The sequence below is a fragment of the Ananas comosus genome, linkage group 3 (genome assembly GCF_001540865.1).
Source record: "Ananas comosus cultivar F153 linkage group 3, ASM154086v1, whole genome shotgun sequence".
Lineage (NCBI taxonomy): Eukaryota > Viridiplantae > Streptophyta > Magnoliopsida > Poales > Bromeliaceae > Ananas > Ananas comosus.
This window is the reverse complement of record NC_033623.1, coordinates 4247137-4265212: the sequence shown is the minus strand read 5'-3', so window position 1 is coordinate 4265212 and position 18076 is coordinate 4247137. Positions and strand designations below refer to the sequence as shown.

Genomic DNA, 18076 nt, shown 5'->3' with positions numbered 1-18076 from the left:
TTTAGGTGATGCGCTGTATTTATGCAATCAAAGCTCTTCGGTTTTCTACTGCTTTATCAGTTCTGAAGGACGAATTCCTGCGCTCTAGAGATTATCCTCTATGTCCCCCTACTTCCCAATTGTTCCATCGTTTCCGGGAGTTGGGATATAACTGTATCAAGTATGTTGACCTTTTTAATAAATCCTTCTTTTATCACGTAGCTCCTATAATTTTCAATTGTTATGCATATTTTAGAACCTCTGGAAGTTTCACCTTGTTTTTCTAGCATCGATTTTCATAATGTCTCCTGGATAAATTATTGGAGTTCTTCCTTGATTTTACTAGTATAGTATTAACTGTAACTGATGGTAGTAACTAATATTAATAACAATTACTCGTATTCCACAAATAACTTAAATTTTTGTTTGTTGAGTCCCTGAAATCCGTCCGACATTGTTCTACTTTTGGGACCACCCATGCTACATTATTCTGCATTTCTGAGGCCAAAATACTTTAGTTAGAAAACTATTTACGAACACTTGCTCGGCCTTATTGTGATTTTGACACCATGCTTTCTGCTTGCTTCATGAGCATTATGACAAGTAAACCATTCATTATAATCAGGTACGGTCAGTTTGATAGTGCAAAGGAGACCTTCGAGGTCATTGCAGACTATGAAAGCATGCTCGATCTGTTTATATGCCATCTGAACCCTAGCGCCATGCGGCGTCTTGCACAGAAACTAGAAGAAATAGGTACCGACTCAGAACTAAGGCGATATTTGGAAAGAATTCTAAGAATCCGTTCCACTGGATGGACACAGGGTATCTTCGCAAACTTTGCCGCTGAGAGCATGGTACCTAAAGGTCCAGAGTGGGGCGGCGGGAACTGGGAAATCAAAACTCCAACAAATATGAAGAGTATACCTCAGTGGGAGTTAGCAGGGGAGGTCATGCCTTACATGAAGACAAGTGAAGGCGGAATCCCTGCCATTGTAGCGGATCATATTGGTGTTTACTTGGGTTCGATCAAGGGGAGGGGCAATGTTGTGGAAGTTAGTGAGAAGAGCTTGGTTCAAGCATTCACAAGAGAGAGCAACGAGAACAAGTCTGCAGCTTCTACTGAATTGGCTTTGGTGCAAAACAAGAAAGGTATCGGTGGCGATTCTGTAGGGGATACTCTCGCTAGGCAATTGGGAGTTGCTGCTGCTTCTAGAGATGAGCAGGCAAAGGCAGAGGAAGAGTTTAAGAAGTCTTTGTATGGTGTTGTGGATGGTGGAAGTAGCGATGAAGATGAGACAATGTCAAAAACAAAGAAAATACACATTAGAATTCGTGATAAGCCGATTTCTGGCTCTACTATAGATGTCAACAAGCTAAAAGAAGCCACAAAACAGTTCAGTCTGGGCCCTCCTTTGCGGACTAAGTCGTCGCAAGGCCCTTCACAGGATTTTCCTCCTATTTCTATGCAACCTTCATCTGCTCCTACTGCTACCATGCCAAGTACTGCCCCCGATATGTTTGGAACTGATTCTTTAACCACAGAAGGCCCAGCTCAGCCCAATTCAATGGTTACAGGCATGGGAGTATCAGCTGGGCCGATCCCAGAGGACTTTTTCAAGAACACTATCTCATCGCTTCAGGTTGCGGCTTCGTTGCCCCCTCCAGGGGTTTACTTGTTGAGAATTAATCAAGGTGCTCAGGTCGCAGATGGAAATAGAGCAGCTACCAGTCAGAATGTGAATCAGAACGTGATGACTAACATTGGCCTTCCTGATGGTGGAGTCCCACCTCAAGTGGCACAACCACCGCAGTTTTTGCAGCAACCTAATGTTCCTTTTGAGTCAATTGGGCTACCTGATGGCGGAGTGCCGCCACAGCAGGCCACTGTTTCTTCACAGCCTGTTTCTGTTTCTTCCCGGATTCCGATCTCTTCGCAGCCAATCGATCTCAGTTCTCTTGAAACTCTAGGGGCAAATGCTGTGAAACCTCCTCAACAGCCTACTCAACCAACTGCTGTGCGCCCTGGCCAGGTAAATTTTGCTAGGCAAAATCGCACCAGGATCCTCAGACTTTTAACAGATTGTTGCATCTAGGTTCTGAACCTCTGCGGTTACATTGCAGTCTTGCCCTTTGATTAAATTCCTGGTCGAAATTGGATAGATATATCCTTGTAACCATTGTCTAACTGCCAATATGTAACTTTTGGACTTCTTATATTAGCCACTAAATTGGCATCCATATATTTAACCATATAATTTGATGAAACAAGTAAAGATTGCAACGGAATACAGCAATTAGGGATTCAATTGTAACAATTGAAAGGTTGGGGATCAAGGTCCTAAAATGGTTGGCAATCCTTGCTGCAGTTTACTGGATTTTTTTCTTCTCTGCTTTCAAGAATTTCAGAAGCATCTCCTATTGCTTGATTATTTCTGAATCATTGTTTATATTTTAGGTACCTCGCGGTGCTTCTGCTTCAGTGTGTTTCAAGACAAGCCTTGCTCATCTCGAGCAGAACCAACTTCCTGATGCATTATCTTGTTTGGATGAGGCGTTCTTGGCTCTTGCTAAAGATCAATCTCGTGGAGATGATATCAAAGCCCAAGCCACTATTTGTGCTCAATACAAGATTGCTGTTGCATTACTTCAGGTATTGTACAACTCGGTATAACAAACCCTTTTGTCCTATGTGTTGATGCAGATCTCATATTATCGGTACTCATGTCCACTATGAAACAAAATGTTTATTCTCCATTCGCTGGGAAGGACCTCAATTTACGGGCCAAATTTTTTCTAGTGGTCATCATCTGAATAACTCTCTGATGTATTTTATGTTCAAGTAATTGCGGTTGGCTACATGCATACCTTTTAATCATTAGGTGGTGACTTGCAATTACATTAGTCATGACAAACGTCGTATGCATACATCTATTCCTATTTGATTTCCTACTAGAGCAATCAATAGATAGAATTCATGTAGTTGCTCTTACGCAAAAGCAACCAAAGACCAGGAACTATGGTATTTTGACAAGTGAATGTTTTAATTTGGTTAGATGGGTGAATTGTGGTCATTTTGAATGGTGAATCTTCACATATTGTCCATGAGATCCAAAATTAAAGTGCTTCTTTTCACCATTGTTTCATTCTATTACCGTCATATGATCAAATATCGCGATCCATTATGCCTTAGAGCTTAATGATCATAACACCTCTTCTCCGATACAGGAAATCGCTCGTCTCCAAAAGGTTCAAGGTGCGGCCGCCCTGAGCGCCAAGGACGAGATGGCTAGGCTCTCTCGCCACCTCGCCTCTTTGCCGCTCCAAGCAAAGCACCGCATTAACTGTATACGCCAAGCGGAACATGGAGGTGCAGAACTATGCGTACGCGAAGCAGATGCTCGACCTGCTCTTCTCTAAGGCGCCGCCAAACAAGCAGGACGAGCTTAGAAGTTTGATAGAGATGTGCACCCAAAGGGGGCTATCAAACAAATCAATCGATCCATTCGAAGACCCCTCACAATTCTGCGCCGCCACTCTCAGCCGCCTGTCAACAATCGGGCATGATGTTTGTGATCTATGTGGGGCGAAGTTCTCCGCACTCTCCACTCCGGGGTGCATTATCTGTGGTATGGGGAGCATTAAGAGGTCGGACTCTGCTGCGGGAGCTCCGGTGCCATCGCCATTTGGGTGAAGATTGGGTGTTAGATGAGTTTATTTGCTTTCTGATGTTTTGTATCTTATGTTGTGGGTAAGTTTGTTTGTTGGTTATTGTAGTGGTGGTTTTCGATCAGTGGAGATGTGTTATTAGTTTGTAAATTTTAAAATTCAACTATAAATTAGCACTTTTATTTTTCAAGTTGGTGTTATAATTCTAATAGTTATAATTCTAATAGACTTTTTTTTTTTTTTAATATGTATATATTTGAAAGTTTTAAATTTTATTCTGAATTGTTATTGATACCTTTGATTTTCATAGTGGATATTATTAATTATATATAATGTGATAATATTATCTATTGCTATTAAAAAAATTATTGATTTATATTTTATAAAATATTAATAATAAAAAAATATTAGTTGGTATGGTAGATTCGGGGCGCTATTGGGAGGTGGTCAGGTGAGTTATGAGGTGGGATAGATTATGGGATAATATTTTATGATTTGTCACAGATTTGGGATGGGAGGTGGGGCGGGATTTTGAAAGTCGGGCTGGGCTCCCACCCGTAAATCCACCCTGTTCTCCCACCGCCAAATTCACTCTGTTTGCATCCCTAGCGGTAATGGTTAAAACCATATAAATGCACAAGAAGAAATGAATAGAAAAGAACATTAACTTTAGGGTGCGTTTGGTTCGTGCTATCTTTTAAAAATTCCTAGTAATTCAATAGGAATAAAAAAATATGACGGTGTTTGGCTAAACACACTAAGTAATCTAGTTGGTAATATTGAATTTACTTAGGAATAAGATTCATTCCAAAGTACTAATCTCATTTCCTTGAGTGAGGGTGGGTATCCTCATATTAATGAATAGGGTAATCATAATATGTCTAATCTTTTTTTTTTTCTTCCTACCCGCCGGCTAATTGATATTATTTTTCTTTACACTCTAATCTCATATCTCTCTCTAAACTCATCTTTTTCTCTAAAATTCAACTCTTTTTCTCTCTCTAAACTAAGCTTTCTCTCTCCTTTTCTAAAATCTCAACTCTCTCACTCCCTCTAATTTCGACTCTATTTCTCTTTCTATTTTTTTAATTATGCCCTCTCTTTCTAACCTATGCTCTCTTTTCCTTTTTTTCTAAGATGTTGAAATTTTTGATAGCATTATCTAAAATTAATTAAAAAATAAATAAATAAATTGTATATTTTTTGTAATCTTAAATAATATGGCTAAATAATATGACCGTGCGAACCAAACACAAAAATTCCACATTCTTGGTAATAGGATGAACAAGAATAAGATTTTCGGACATCTTTTCATTCTTAATAATCTTTCATAATGCGAACCAAACGCATTGCATGTTTGGTTCATCTATTTTAGGCTATGGAATCGGAATGGAATTCATTGATTCCGATAATTGCCGTTTGTTTTATAGGAATCGGATTCCGATTCCCATTCCACTCCGGAATGGAAATGGCCAAATCCATTTATGATCCAATCCGGCTTTGAATCCCGAATTGGCTCATTCCAAAGTAAACTATTCAAAATTCTCTTTCATCAACACCTACCTCCTCTCCCTTCATCATTTTTCTCTCTCTTAATCAAAACTCTCTCTCAAAAATTTTAAATTTTCATTCTGATTTTCATTGCAATAATGAACCAAACATTTTTGGATGATTCGTCATTCCATTTTCCATTCCAAAGCAATCCAATTTCATTTCCCATCCCTATTCCAATCATGAACCAAACATACCCTAAGTATAACAGTAGAAATTTTCCGCAAAGGAGAATGTTATACTGGTATTTATTACGTAGATATATCTATAGCTGTAATAAATTTCAGGAAAAATTTTCTCAATTTAGAGTGGATATCATCGAAGCCAAAAGATTACATAACTGAAGATTATTAAATCAATACAAATATAAACTTGGAAAATGAACAACAAACATCAAATATTGTTGTTATTTGGCACATTGCAGGACAAAAGGTGGACGAATAACAACAAAAGCTACTCATGCGAAGAGTTAGTAAAAGAACTTGGGTAAGAAACTTTCCAACTTTAAGCAGAAAATAGGATGTAAAAAAAAAATTTCATTTCAACAGCCGATCTAACTCCACAGTATCACAAATATGCCATTACTCTGAACTGGCATAATTTCATCATAGAAACCAGTATACATTAGTTGGCCCTGTAAATTACCAAAGCTGCAACTACAACCAGCAACATCTTAGCCCAAGTTTTTAGTCCTTAAAACCACATGAAGCTTAATACTCACTATTTCAAGCACTGCATCTCAACTGAATAAATACAATATGCAAAATGATTCATGGTAGCATTAGATCAACTCAGGCTTTCCCGCCTTCAGGAAATATAAGTAATACCACATTATCCCTTCACTAATCAAGAAGTAAACCATCATTTTGAACATCAAGCAATTAGGGCACATGCGAAGTTACAGCTTTGGCACGTATACACCACTGAAATATTACTACATGTGTCTTCATATTGGAAACCCCAGCATGTTGCTGCAGCCCAAAATTTTTCAGAAAAAGCAGGAAGGGCAATTTTCTTTCAAGGTCAATAGGTGCAAGCCTGAATCTCCCCCAGCCTCTCTGGAGGTGTCAAGATAAAGCCCATGCGGTATTGATTGATCCCTAACATTTTCTTTACTTTTCTTTTCCTTTTTGCGTTCTTTCCAACATATTATGATTTGTTTCTTTGGCACCGGCTCTCTTTTTGAGAGAGAGAAAGGTAGCATGCGACCTACTTCGTTTATTTTTTTTAGACATTGACTTAGCAAGAAATGTGAAATAACTTGGATACCAACCATCAACCCTTTTCTGCTTGCGCAGTGTTTCTCTATGGCTACTGTTTTAGGAGCATTGAATCTATTAGGACTAGGATTATCCCACCACTCACTGCCAATCTATTCTTGCCAAGACTATTGAACCTAGAGTCGTGAACCTAGGATGAATAAGAATGACGTTGAACCTAGAGTCAATTAGATCTAGGTGAGTAGCATTAACCTAGTGTCGTGAACATAGGTTGAACAGAATGAACCTAGAATCAAGATCTAGGTAGATTGATATCGAACCTAGTGCTGGTAAACATAGGTTGACATCGAACCTGGTGTTGTTGAACTTAAGAGTTAATTAAACCTAGGTTATGTGATTGAGGCGTTAAACCTAGAGTCTATTGGACCTAGGGTGGAAATGATGTTGGACCTAGATAGGTCAATGTTATAGGGTTGAGATTACCCTCGAGGCTTGGAAAGTAGATTCCGGAATCCTAGGATTGTGAACTCGATAGTTCTAGAGCAGTGGGTCGAGTGTGGCAGGTTCCCCCTCCTACTGGACGAACTTCGAGGATGAGCTGTTGATTGATTAGAGGCCGCGGGTAGCATGTGGCAGGTTCCCCCTCCCGCCGGCAGAATTGTGCTTCGCTAGGGTGTGTGGCATGTTTCCCTCCCTATCGGCGGTCTTGGACCGCGGGTCGAGTGTGGCATGTTCCCCCTCCCACCGGAAAGATCCCTGACCACGAGTGTACGCAGCTCTGGGCGACCCGTCGGCGACTTGGATTGTGGATTGAAAGCTGAGGCGTATGCGAGTGTTCCTTCACCTCGAGCCGGACAGAGCGCAGATTATCCGCAGTTGATTGATGTAACATACCGAAACCTCGGTAATTAAATTCGAACCTTGGTCAAATTGGCCAAAGTGCGAGGTTGGTACGTTTCGGAGAGGCCGGAGGCGTCAAATAATGCAAAAGTGCATTTCGGGGGACCTTCGAGAGTTTTGGAAATCAAAATCTGCAAACTGCAGGTTTTGTGCTCTCGGGGACCGGTCCCTGGTGGGAGAGATCAGTCCCTGAACGCGTAGGCAGCGAGGTGGCTGAGAAATTAGCTAAGTCCTGAAAAATCAGCTCTCGGAAACCGATCCTTGCGAGGAGAGACTGGTCCTCCAGAGACCTGTCCCATCGAGGGAGATCGGTTGCATCACGCGCAGTCTGCGCAGTCCGCGGGAGGAGCTTTCGGGAACCGGTCCCAGGTCGGGGAGACCGGTCCCTCACTGCGAAAAATGCCCAGTTTGGGCAGTGCACAGGGAATAAAGTGGAGGGGTCTTGTTGTAAATGTTGCAACACCTTATATACCCAACCCTCTCTCCCTCTACAGCCATTCACACATCTCTCTCTCACTTTCTCTATTTTCTCTTTCTAGAGAGCTAACCCTAAAGCTTGGAGAAGAAGAAGGAGAAGCATGAGGAGGGATTTTTGGTAGATTTGGTGGGTTTGGGATCTCTCCAACAAGAAGGATCTTGAAGAGCTTTGGGCCAAGGTATGGTTTCATGAAAACCTAGGCTAGGGTTTGGATTTCTCCCAAGAGAACTTAGGTTTTGGAGCTTCTTTGATGATTAGAACACCTCTTGAGGCTTGAGCTCCATGAAAATCTATGGAAGCCCAAGGTCCTCTCATGGTGAACTTCTAGGGTTCATCTTGGATGCACTAGAAATGGCTTAGTTGATCTTAGATGAGCACCTAGAAGCTTGACAAGCTCTCTTTTGCTTGCTTTAGAGATCGAAACTTAGGGTTTAACAATGTGTTTGGTTAGGGCACCGAATTTGGGATTTTTGCCCTAGAATTTTTTGAGGGCAAATTGACCTCGTAGAAACCTAATTGCGGGTGTCATCGACGCGTTGTACAACTCCGTTCGACGTTACGAAAATGTTTAGGTAGGGTTCATGTATAAAAGGCCTAATATGGCACTATTTTGGTTATAGGACGCGGTATTGGCTTTCGTAAAGTTCGGGAGTCAGCGTATTCTACACCTACAAGATTACTCGAGGTGGGTGGTGCATTCCAAGGATCTCGAAAATCCCTTTATGTCTAAGTGTCATATTTTGAGCATATGTACATATTTGAGCATTTTGCATAATAGGGTTAAATTGTGAACTTTTTATAGCATGATGTAAATTCAAATGCATGTTAAATATTTGTAAGAATGTGAGAATGATAAACCCTATTTACGCATGACAAGTGACAAGAACCTAGAAGGGTTAGTGAACAAAAGTGACACATAGACATAGATCTAGTGAGTGACATTGATGAGTCTAGAACACTTAGAAAAAAAAATAAGTGTGGCATTTGGCATGAGAACAAGAACATAGTACTTAGAAAATAAGTGTGGCATGAGTACAAGAACTTAGTAGTATATATGACACAAGTGATGGTAAAGAATGCAAAGAAAAGAATGATTGAGATATTATGACATTTCAACCTTAGAGTTAAGGGTCATTGAGTATGGTCTTTCTTAAAGTTAAGGAATGGATTGAACTTGGAATCCTCAATGTAGGATTGATCGTACTCACCTTTAGTCCTTACTCGAGGATGGTAGCTCCCCCTCGGGCGATGTGCTCCGGGAGTCGACATTACTGGGTTGTAGCGGGTATCTCCCTAGAGGACGGTCCTATCGGGTTGTAGCGGGTATCTCCCCGGTTAATAGGATTTTGAGTTGGTGAGTTTGTTGAGGGCGAAACCTACGGGTTAGCCAAGAGATTGGGTAAAAAAATTGTAATCTTGCATTCATCATGAGCATTATATCGAGCATCGCATTTTTATTATTCAGGCATATTAGTTGCATTTGTTAGTTGATTACTTTCTTTCTTCTATTCTGTTATGCCTGATTAGACCTAGTGGGATAGTCAGCGTGGTTGGTTACCGAACCCACTGGGAACTTTGTTGTAGTTCTCACACCCTTATTTTCACAGAGCCGGGACCGAGCGAGCCGGCAGACGACCGCAGTAAGGGCATCGCGCCCTAGGTAGAGACCGCCTGAGATGTTTTATTTCTTAGTTGCATACCCTTTTGATATATCATCTTTTGTATTTTGATGATTATAGTTGTTAAAAGAAAGAACATGAATGATGTAAAAGAATTTACTTAATATCAATGTTATATTTTGGAAGATGGGGATGTAAAAGGAAATGATGCAAAGTTGTATTTGATTTTCCTAAGTGTAGTTATTTACTTTCACTATGGCTATTGCTTGCCCTCGTGCAAGCCATTGTGTATGCTTTCGCTTATGCAAACTTTATACTCTATTGATATTTGCTGTTGAGCCTTGGGCGGATAGGGGAGGCTCTGTCCGTTCTGCGTCTGTTTGACACTCTCGAACCGGCCAAAAGGATCGGGCTCAGGGCGTGACAGATAAGATGGTATCAGAGAGTAAAGAGCCAAAAAGTGAAAGCATAGGATGGACCTAGAGACCCTTAGGAATGGAAATCTTAAGGATCTAGGAAACGTGAGTGACGTTGAACAAGTTATAGCGAAGGCATGGATTGGGTTGATGTAATTATGTCTCTAATGTGATTAGGGACTAAACTTAAGTTGTTATTTGTTTTCTTTTCCTTGTGTTGTGATCGGTGGCCGACGACATAACACTTTGGAATGAAAATGAATACACTTATGTGCTTTCGCCGGATTGGGTATAATCGAGGATGTTGTCTACGTAACTGACGTGAGTTGCTTCGTTTCAGGAAGCAATGCCGCCTCGTGGACGACCTAAGTTGCCTCGTGGTCGATCGCGGACGAGGTCTATGACCGAGGAGTCAAGTATGGCTCCCGTGCAACCCGGAGCAGGTGGCGACCGGGAGCTTGGGGAGCAGATGGCCGTGCTTATTGGCGTAGTGCGGCAGCAGGCGGAATCCGTTTAGCGCAAGGCGAAATCCGTTCAGGGCCAAGGGGAGCAAATCCAAAGGCTCCAGGAGGCCTTGGAGCGGCAGCAGGCAGCGGTGGCGGCGGCGGCGCCCGTGGAGGCCGTGCACCCTGCGCCTCCTGCAGTGGTGTCGAATGCGACCGAGGGTGTGGCCGCGGTGGCCGTGCTAATTACGATGGTGCCGGCAGGATCGGAGACCTCAAACCCCGATAGTACGGCGGAGGAGGCTGAGCGGGAGCGCGCGTTGACGGCTCTCATTCAGTTTCAAAAGTTCAACCCACCTACCTTCGAAGGGGGGGTGGTGGAACCGGCAGTGGTGGAGTCCTGGATCGACTCCATAGAAATACTTTTTGAGGATCTTAACACCTTGGAGAAGGACAAGGTGTACCTCACCACACATTGCCTCGAGAAGGCGGCGAAGGTATGGTGGAAGCGTGTTGGTGGGATCGATCGCCCGATCTTCCGCCTATGTTGTGGAAGGAGTTTCGGAGGGCGGTGTTCGCCAACTACTTTTCCGATACGGTGAAGCGGAAGTTGAAAGAGAATTTCCGCAAGTTGAGGCAAGGAGATCGCTCGGTGGCTGACTACGAGCAGGAGTTCTCCCACCTCATTGACTGCGTCCCGAATGTTGTTAGGGATGACCGGGACTGAGTAGACTGGTTCCTACGAGGATTGCGGCCGGGGATTCATAGGGCCGTGCAAATCCTTAAGCTCACGACCTTTGCGGAGGTCTTTGATCGGGCTTTGTGGGCGCAGCATGGCTATGCCCACGAACGCGAGGAGCGGGAGTCCGTAGCCGAGGCCAAGGAAAAGAGCAAGAAGCGGACAGCGGGTGGTACCGGGGGCTGGCCAAATGCTAAGAAACCCCCTCGGTATCCCCGATAGCAGTCAAGGGGTTGGAGGCCATCTCGTTATGTCATTTGCGGCGGCAACCATCAACCGCCGTCATGCCCGCAGCGGGAGGGAAAATACTACAAGTGTGGCCAACCTGGGCATGTGTCGCGAGAGTGCCCTAGCTGGGGTTCGTCTGCACCGACCTCGGCATCAGTTCCTTATGCCCGGAGATAACAGGCGGGGTTACCACCGGCTATGTTGGCTGGACGCTCGTCTTCATCGCGTCAGCCGGAGGCATCGAGAGCACCGAGTGGGCGGGTTTTTGCCACTCAGGTGGAGGAGGAGCAGATTCCTGTTTCCGACGACATCGTGGCAGGTATTATCTCGATCAGAGGTACTAGAGCTAGAGTTTTATTCGACACTGGTGCATCGCACTTATTCATAGATGCATCATTCGCTAGGACTCATGGCATTAAGATTGTGCATCATTATGACTATTGGACGGTGAATTCGGTCGACCATACTTTCCATGTTCAAGAAGAGTGTGTAGCGTGCCCAGTGCAGATAGGTGATTGGGTCATGCCGATCGACCTGTTGGTGTTGAATCGAATGTCGGGTTTCGACGTGATCTTGCGGACCAACTGGCTCTCCAAGTATTATGTCGTGATAGATTGCGAAGGTAAGGTGATCACGTTTCGTGAGCCTAATCGAGAGGAGCTAGTGTATCGGGCAGCCAAAAGCTCACTTTTCGCTGCGACCGTGTCGGCGGCACGGGCGAGGAAAATGATAAGAGGTGGTTGTGGAGCCTATTTGGCGACCGTGGTAGAAGCCTCGAAGGAGCGCTCGGAACTTAGTGGTATTCGGGTGGCGTGTGAATTTTCCGACATATTTCTGGCGGAGTTACCGGGTTTGCCACCGTACTGGGAGATCGAGTTCGTTATTAACTTGGTACCCGGGGCGGCTCCAATTTCGAAGGCCCCGTATAGAATGGCTCCGGTGGAGCTAAAGGAGCTCAAGGGACAGTTGCAAGACTTGCTCGACAAAGGCTTTGTGAGGCCGAGCGCGTCACCCTGGGGAGCTCTGGTGCTATTCGTTAAGAAGAAGGACGGCACACTTCGACTCTGCGTGGATTACCGGGAGTTGAACAAGGTCACAGTGAAGAATAAGTACCCGTTGCCGAGGATTGATGACCTATTCGATCAGTTGCAGGGGTCAAGGGTATATTCAAAGATTGATCTTCAATCGGAGTATCATCAGTTGAAGATACGACCCGAGGATGTGCACAAGACGGCGTACCGTACGCGGTATGGCCATTATGAGTTCACGGTGATGCCGTTTGGGCTTACTAACGCCCCGGCGGCGTTCATGGACCTAATGAATAGAGTCTTCCGTCCGCTATTAGACCGGTGCGTCGTGTTATTCATTGACGACGTATTAGTATATTCTCGGACCGAGGAAGAACACGAGGAGCACTTGAGGACCGTGTTGGAAATACTCTGAAAAGAGAAGTTATATGCCAAATTGAAGAAACGCGACTTTTGGCTATCGGAGGTTACTTTCCTTGGTCATGTAATTTCGGGCGATGGTATCTCGGTGGACCCGAAGAAAGTTGAGGCAATTAGAGATTGGCCTCGCCCGACGAGCGTATCGGAGGTCCGTAGTTTCCTTGGGCTAGGGGCTATTACCGGCGGTTCATGGAGGGATTTGCTAAAATAACTACTCCACTAACGCGCCTTACGCACAAAGGGGTGAAGTATGTTTGGAGCACCGAATGCGAGCGGAGCTTCGAGGAACTAAAAGAAAGGTTGACCATGACCACAGTGCTTGCTCTACCGACGCCGGGGGAGACATTTGTGGTATATAGTGATGCTTTCTATATTGGACTCGGGTGTGTCTTGATGCAAAATGGCTGAGTTATAGCATATGCTTCGCGCCAATTGAAGATGTATAAGAAAAACTACTCGATCCACGACCTGGAGTTAGCGGCGGTTATATTCGCGCTAAAATTATGGAGGCATTACCTATATGGGGAACATTGTGAGATCTACACGTATCATAAGAGCCTTAAATACTTGTTAACCCAGAAAGAATTAAATATGCGACAACGGCGGTGGTTGGAGTTATTGAAAGATTTTGACGTCACTATACTTTACTACTCGGGAAAAGCAAATATGGTGGCTGATGCATTTAGTAGAAAATCAGGAGAAAATTTAGCTTCGGCCATTACACCCCAACTATTATTGCAAAAGGAGATGCAACGCCTTGGTTTGGAAGTAGTGGAGCCAGGAGTGCCAGCTACACTTGCCGCGTTGGTGGTGGAACCGACCTTGTTTGAGAGGATTAAGGAGTTGCTAGCTTCCGATGAGTATCTCCAAAAGATGCGCGGAGAAGTTGAGAGCGGTAGTGCCGATGATTTTGCCATTAGGATCGACGGCGCACTCCGGTTTAAAAATCGTTGGTGTGTGCCTAAGAACAAGGACATCTGCAAAGCGATTATGCAAGAGGCGCATCAATCCCCTTATAGTATACACCCGGGCGGCACCAAAATGTACCAAGATTTGAAATTACATTATTGGTGGCCGGGCATGAAGAAAGACATTGGGGAGTTTGTTGCGCAATGTCTTACTTGCCAACAAGTAAAAGCAGAGAGGCGGTTTCCGGCGGAAAAGTTGCAATGTTTACCTATGCCCGTTTAGAAATGGAAAAATATCGCAATGGACTTCGTGACCGGGTTGCCTCGATTTCAAGGTGGATACGATGTAATTTGGGTGATAGTAGACCGGTTGACGAAATCGGCACATTTCCTACCGATTCATATTACTTGGTCGGGGGACAAGTTGGCTGAACTATATATCAACGAGGTTGTGAGACTTCACGGGGTACCGGTGTCTATCGTATCAGATCGGGACCCGAGGTTCACGTCTTATTTTTGGAGAAGCCTACAGGAGGCCTTAGGCACACGGCTCGACTTTACCACGGCATTTCATCCTCAAAGTGATGGTCAATCGGAGAGGACGATACAAATACTTGAGGATATGCTCCGAGCGTGTGTACTTGACTACAAGGGCGGTTGGCATGATCACTTACCGATAGTGGAGTTCGCATACAATAACAGCTACCAAGAGAGTATCGCGATGGCGCCATTCGAGGCCCTTTATGGAAAGAAGTGTCGCTCTCCAATCCATTGGAGCGATGTGGGCGAGAGAGCTACTCTTGGTCCGGATATAGTGCGGGAGGCGGAGGAGAAAGTTTGCCTTGCCCGCCAAAGACTCGCTACGGCGCAATCTCGGCAAAAGAGCTATGCCGACAAACGGAGAAAAGACATAGAGTTTGCAGTTGGCGACCACGTTTTCCTAAAGGTGTCGCCGATGTGAGGAATTAGACGGTTTGGGCTCCGGGGGAAGCTAAGTCCCCGGTACCTCGGACCGTTTGAGGTATCGGAGTGGGTCGGCGCGGTGGCGTACTAGATAGCATTACCACCGAGGCTTGCGGGAGTGCATGATGTATTTCACGTATCGAACCTCCGCAAGTATGTTCACGACCCCGATCATGTTCTCTCGTTCGAACCGTCCGAGATCCAAGAGGACATGACCTATGAAGAGTTCCCGGCATACATCATCGATCGAGAAGTAAGAAAACTACGAAATCGCGACATTCCGTATGTTAAGATTCGTTGGTGCAATCACGATGATCGGGAAGCTACCTGGGAGCTCGAGAGTGCAATGCGGGAGCATTATCCTCACCTCTTTAATGAGCTGAATTGAGGTACGAGTTTAAGTCTAAATTAAGTAAGTTTCGCGGACGAAACTTAATTTAAGGGGTGGAGAATGTAGCATACCGAAACCTCGGTAATTAAATTCGAATCTTGGTCAAATTGGCCAAAGTGCGAGGTTCGTACGCTTCGGAGAGGCCGGAGGTGTCAAATAATGCAAAAGTGCATTTCGGGGGACCTTCGAGAGTGGAAATCAAAATCTGCAAACTGCAGGTTTTGTGCTCTCGGGGACTGGTCCCTGGTGGGAGAGACCGGTCCCCGGACGCGTAGGCAGCGAGGTGGCTGAGAAATCGGCTAAGTCCTGAAAAATCAGCTCTTGGTAACTGGTCCTTGCGAGGAGAGACTGGTCCCCCAGAGACCGGTCCCGTCGAGGGAGACCGGTTGCATCGCGCGCAGTCTGCGCAGTCCGCGGGAGGAGCTCTCGGGGATCGGTCCCAGGTCGGGGAGACCGGTCCCTCACTACGAAAAATGCCCAGTTTGGGCAGTGCATAGGGAATAAAGTGGAGGGGTCTTGTTGTAAATGTTACAACACCTTATATACCCAACCCCCTCTCCCTCTACAGCCATTCACACATCTCTCTCTCACTTTCTCTCTTTTCTCTCTCTAGAGAGCTAACCCTAGAGGTTGAAGAAGAAGAAGGAGAAGCTTGAGGAGGGATTTTTGGTGGATTTGGTGGGTTTGGGATCTCTCCAACAAGAAGAATCTTGTTGAGCTTTGGGCCAAGGTATGGTTTCATGAAAACCTAGGCTAGGGTTTGGATTTCTCCCAAGAGAACTTAGGTTTTGGAGCTTCTTTGATGATCAGAGCTGTAATACACTGAACTTTTGCAAATTGCGGAGTTCGAGTATGTGGAATGGTGTGTGGATCACTCCTACATGTTCTAAAAGGTTAGAGCAAGTGTTTGGATAAGTTAGAGGATGTTTGGAATGCGAGAAGTGAGAAAGTGCATTGAACTGGCGAAAATCAGCCTTTTCTGCTTGCTGTACCGGTACAGCCGCAATGGTGTACCGGTACACAGTGGCAATTCGTGGCAGCAAGGCTATTTTGGTCTTTTCACATTTTGATCCCTATCTATAATCCCTAGCACGACTCCAGGAGCTCTGTGGAAGGGTCTGGGGTCCAGAGAAGGGTTCTCCCATTTTTCTCTTTCTCTCTCTCTAGGGTTTTTCTCTCTCTAGAGAAAAGTCGCCGTTTTGCACCGTTGTCGTCGCCGAGCTCGCCCTTCGCTGTTTGGGAGTGTTGCTGAGCCTTCGTGGACGTGTGAGAGAGTATTTTGGACGGGTTTTCGCAGCTCTGGACCAGTGAGCTACTGGTTGGAGGCTTGACGAGGTAATCGGCTCAACTTTTCCATTATTAACGTCGATTTGAGTGTTGTTTTCAGGTTTTAGCTTCCCGCTGCTGTAAACTGAGATTTCAGCATGTATATATGAGTTATTTAGCTGAGATTTAACCCTCTTAGATCTGGGATAAGCTACTTGGAAGCTTAATTGGAATAATTAGCCATTTATGAAGCTATTTCGGACTATATACGGGTTATGCGACCGAATTGATACAATTTGAAAATTGTTCTCTTTGCAGCAGGTTTTTGAACCTTATTAAACGAAATTAGTGACCTTGGGACTGAGTTTAGAAGGTGTTCTAACTACGGGTAAGCAGGAATTTCAGCTTGGAATTAAATCTTGCAAGAATTCGACTATTATAGCTTATAATCGACAATATTGATGCCGTTTCGGTATTGTTCGCAGCGAGAGGGTATTTGACCCTTGGACCGTCTTCGACTGGCCTTGGAGGACCTTTTGGAAGCTTAACTTGAGGTATTACTCTAGCCCATAATAGGGATTCAAGGGGTTACCTTGCACTAAGTGTAAATTAGGCCGAAATCGGACATTTCGGTCGTGTGTTTGACACGGTTTTGATACCTTATTTTCAGCAGCAGTGGGACCTCGTGGGGCTGATTTTGGGACCCTTGCAAACTGTTTTGGAGCTTAGTACGAGGTGGGTTTGACCTAACCAGAGCAAGTGAAGCTCCCCTATGTTCTATATGTATTATAGACGCGGTTTAATTATATGCCTATGTGATTGCTAAAGGGCTCGGAATTCGTCATCATGACGTTTATCATATGTGAAATGAGCGTTCATGCATAAAAGTACTCATGCTTTAAGTATTCTTGTTTAGTTTAGTAGAACAATCGGGAGATCAGTTTATTATGTTTCTATGATATAGAGAACATATATACATGAAAGTATTTCTATTCATATTCAATATAGTTGAATGGTTTATGAACAAGTGTAGGATGCACTTTAAAGTAAAGAACAATGACATTCTCCTGACTCTAATATAGAGAACTACGACATGCTCATGACTATGTTGATAGTGCTATACTAGTGGAAAGATTATAATGCTATGTGATTTAGCTTTACCACCCTATATTTACAATCTAGGATAACTACTTTGTTACTATTGTATGACATTCCGATCAAGATCGAAGGTTCTGAACTTGCATTTAAAATATAAATTGAAGACATGTGATAGTGGACTTTGCTTCTCCTTGCATCGGTGCCATTCCGCAAACCTTAGTGAGGTAGCTCACTACAACCGCATCCGGATGGCCTACCGCAAATTCTCGCGTCGGGATGTGCAGAGTGTGATCCGTGGGTAGTGTAACCACCGGGCCATTAGCTCGGCGCAACGGACTAAGCCCTGATTAGATCCCTGTGAATGATAAAGTGCAAAAGAAATTGAGCATAATGAATGAACTCATTACCAGTGCACTATTACTACACATTACGCTATCTATGTTAATGCTTATAGATTCGACCTTCATTACAGTAGATTCATTACTTTGAACCTGGATTAACATATTGCTTACATGCTTACATTAATTGTTAACATTGAAAATATATCATGTCAAATTACTGCTTTTATTTCATTTATACATCATTGACCTAGTGTTAATTCGCCGAGGCTGCGGCTTACCCACTGGAAACATATTGGTTAATAGTTCTCAGCTCAACGCCCTTTTTGGTGTTTTTACAAAGAGCCGCTTATACAGAGAGCTAGGATCTGGTGCAAGGATTCGCGCCTAGATAAGGACTGCTAGAGCATGCTATCGATCAC

At 44.3% G+C, this 18076-nt stretch overlaps 1 long non-coding RNA gene and 1 pseudogene across 1 annotated transcript; both read left to right on the top strand.

Annotated features, from left to right (window-relative positions):
* LOC109708274 overlaps window positions 1-3772 on the top strand; it is a 36453-nt pseudogene extending 32681 nt beyond the window's left edge.
* On the top strand, window positions 16247-16953 carry LOC109707018. The gene is made up of 4 exons (XR_002215396.1): window positions 16247-16287; window positions 16537-16606; window positions 16704-16772; window positions 16889-16953. It is a non-coding gene; the product is annotated as an uncharacterized LOC109707018 (long non-coding RNA).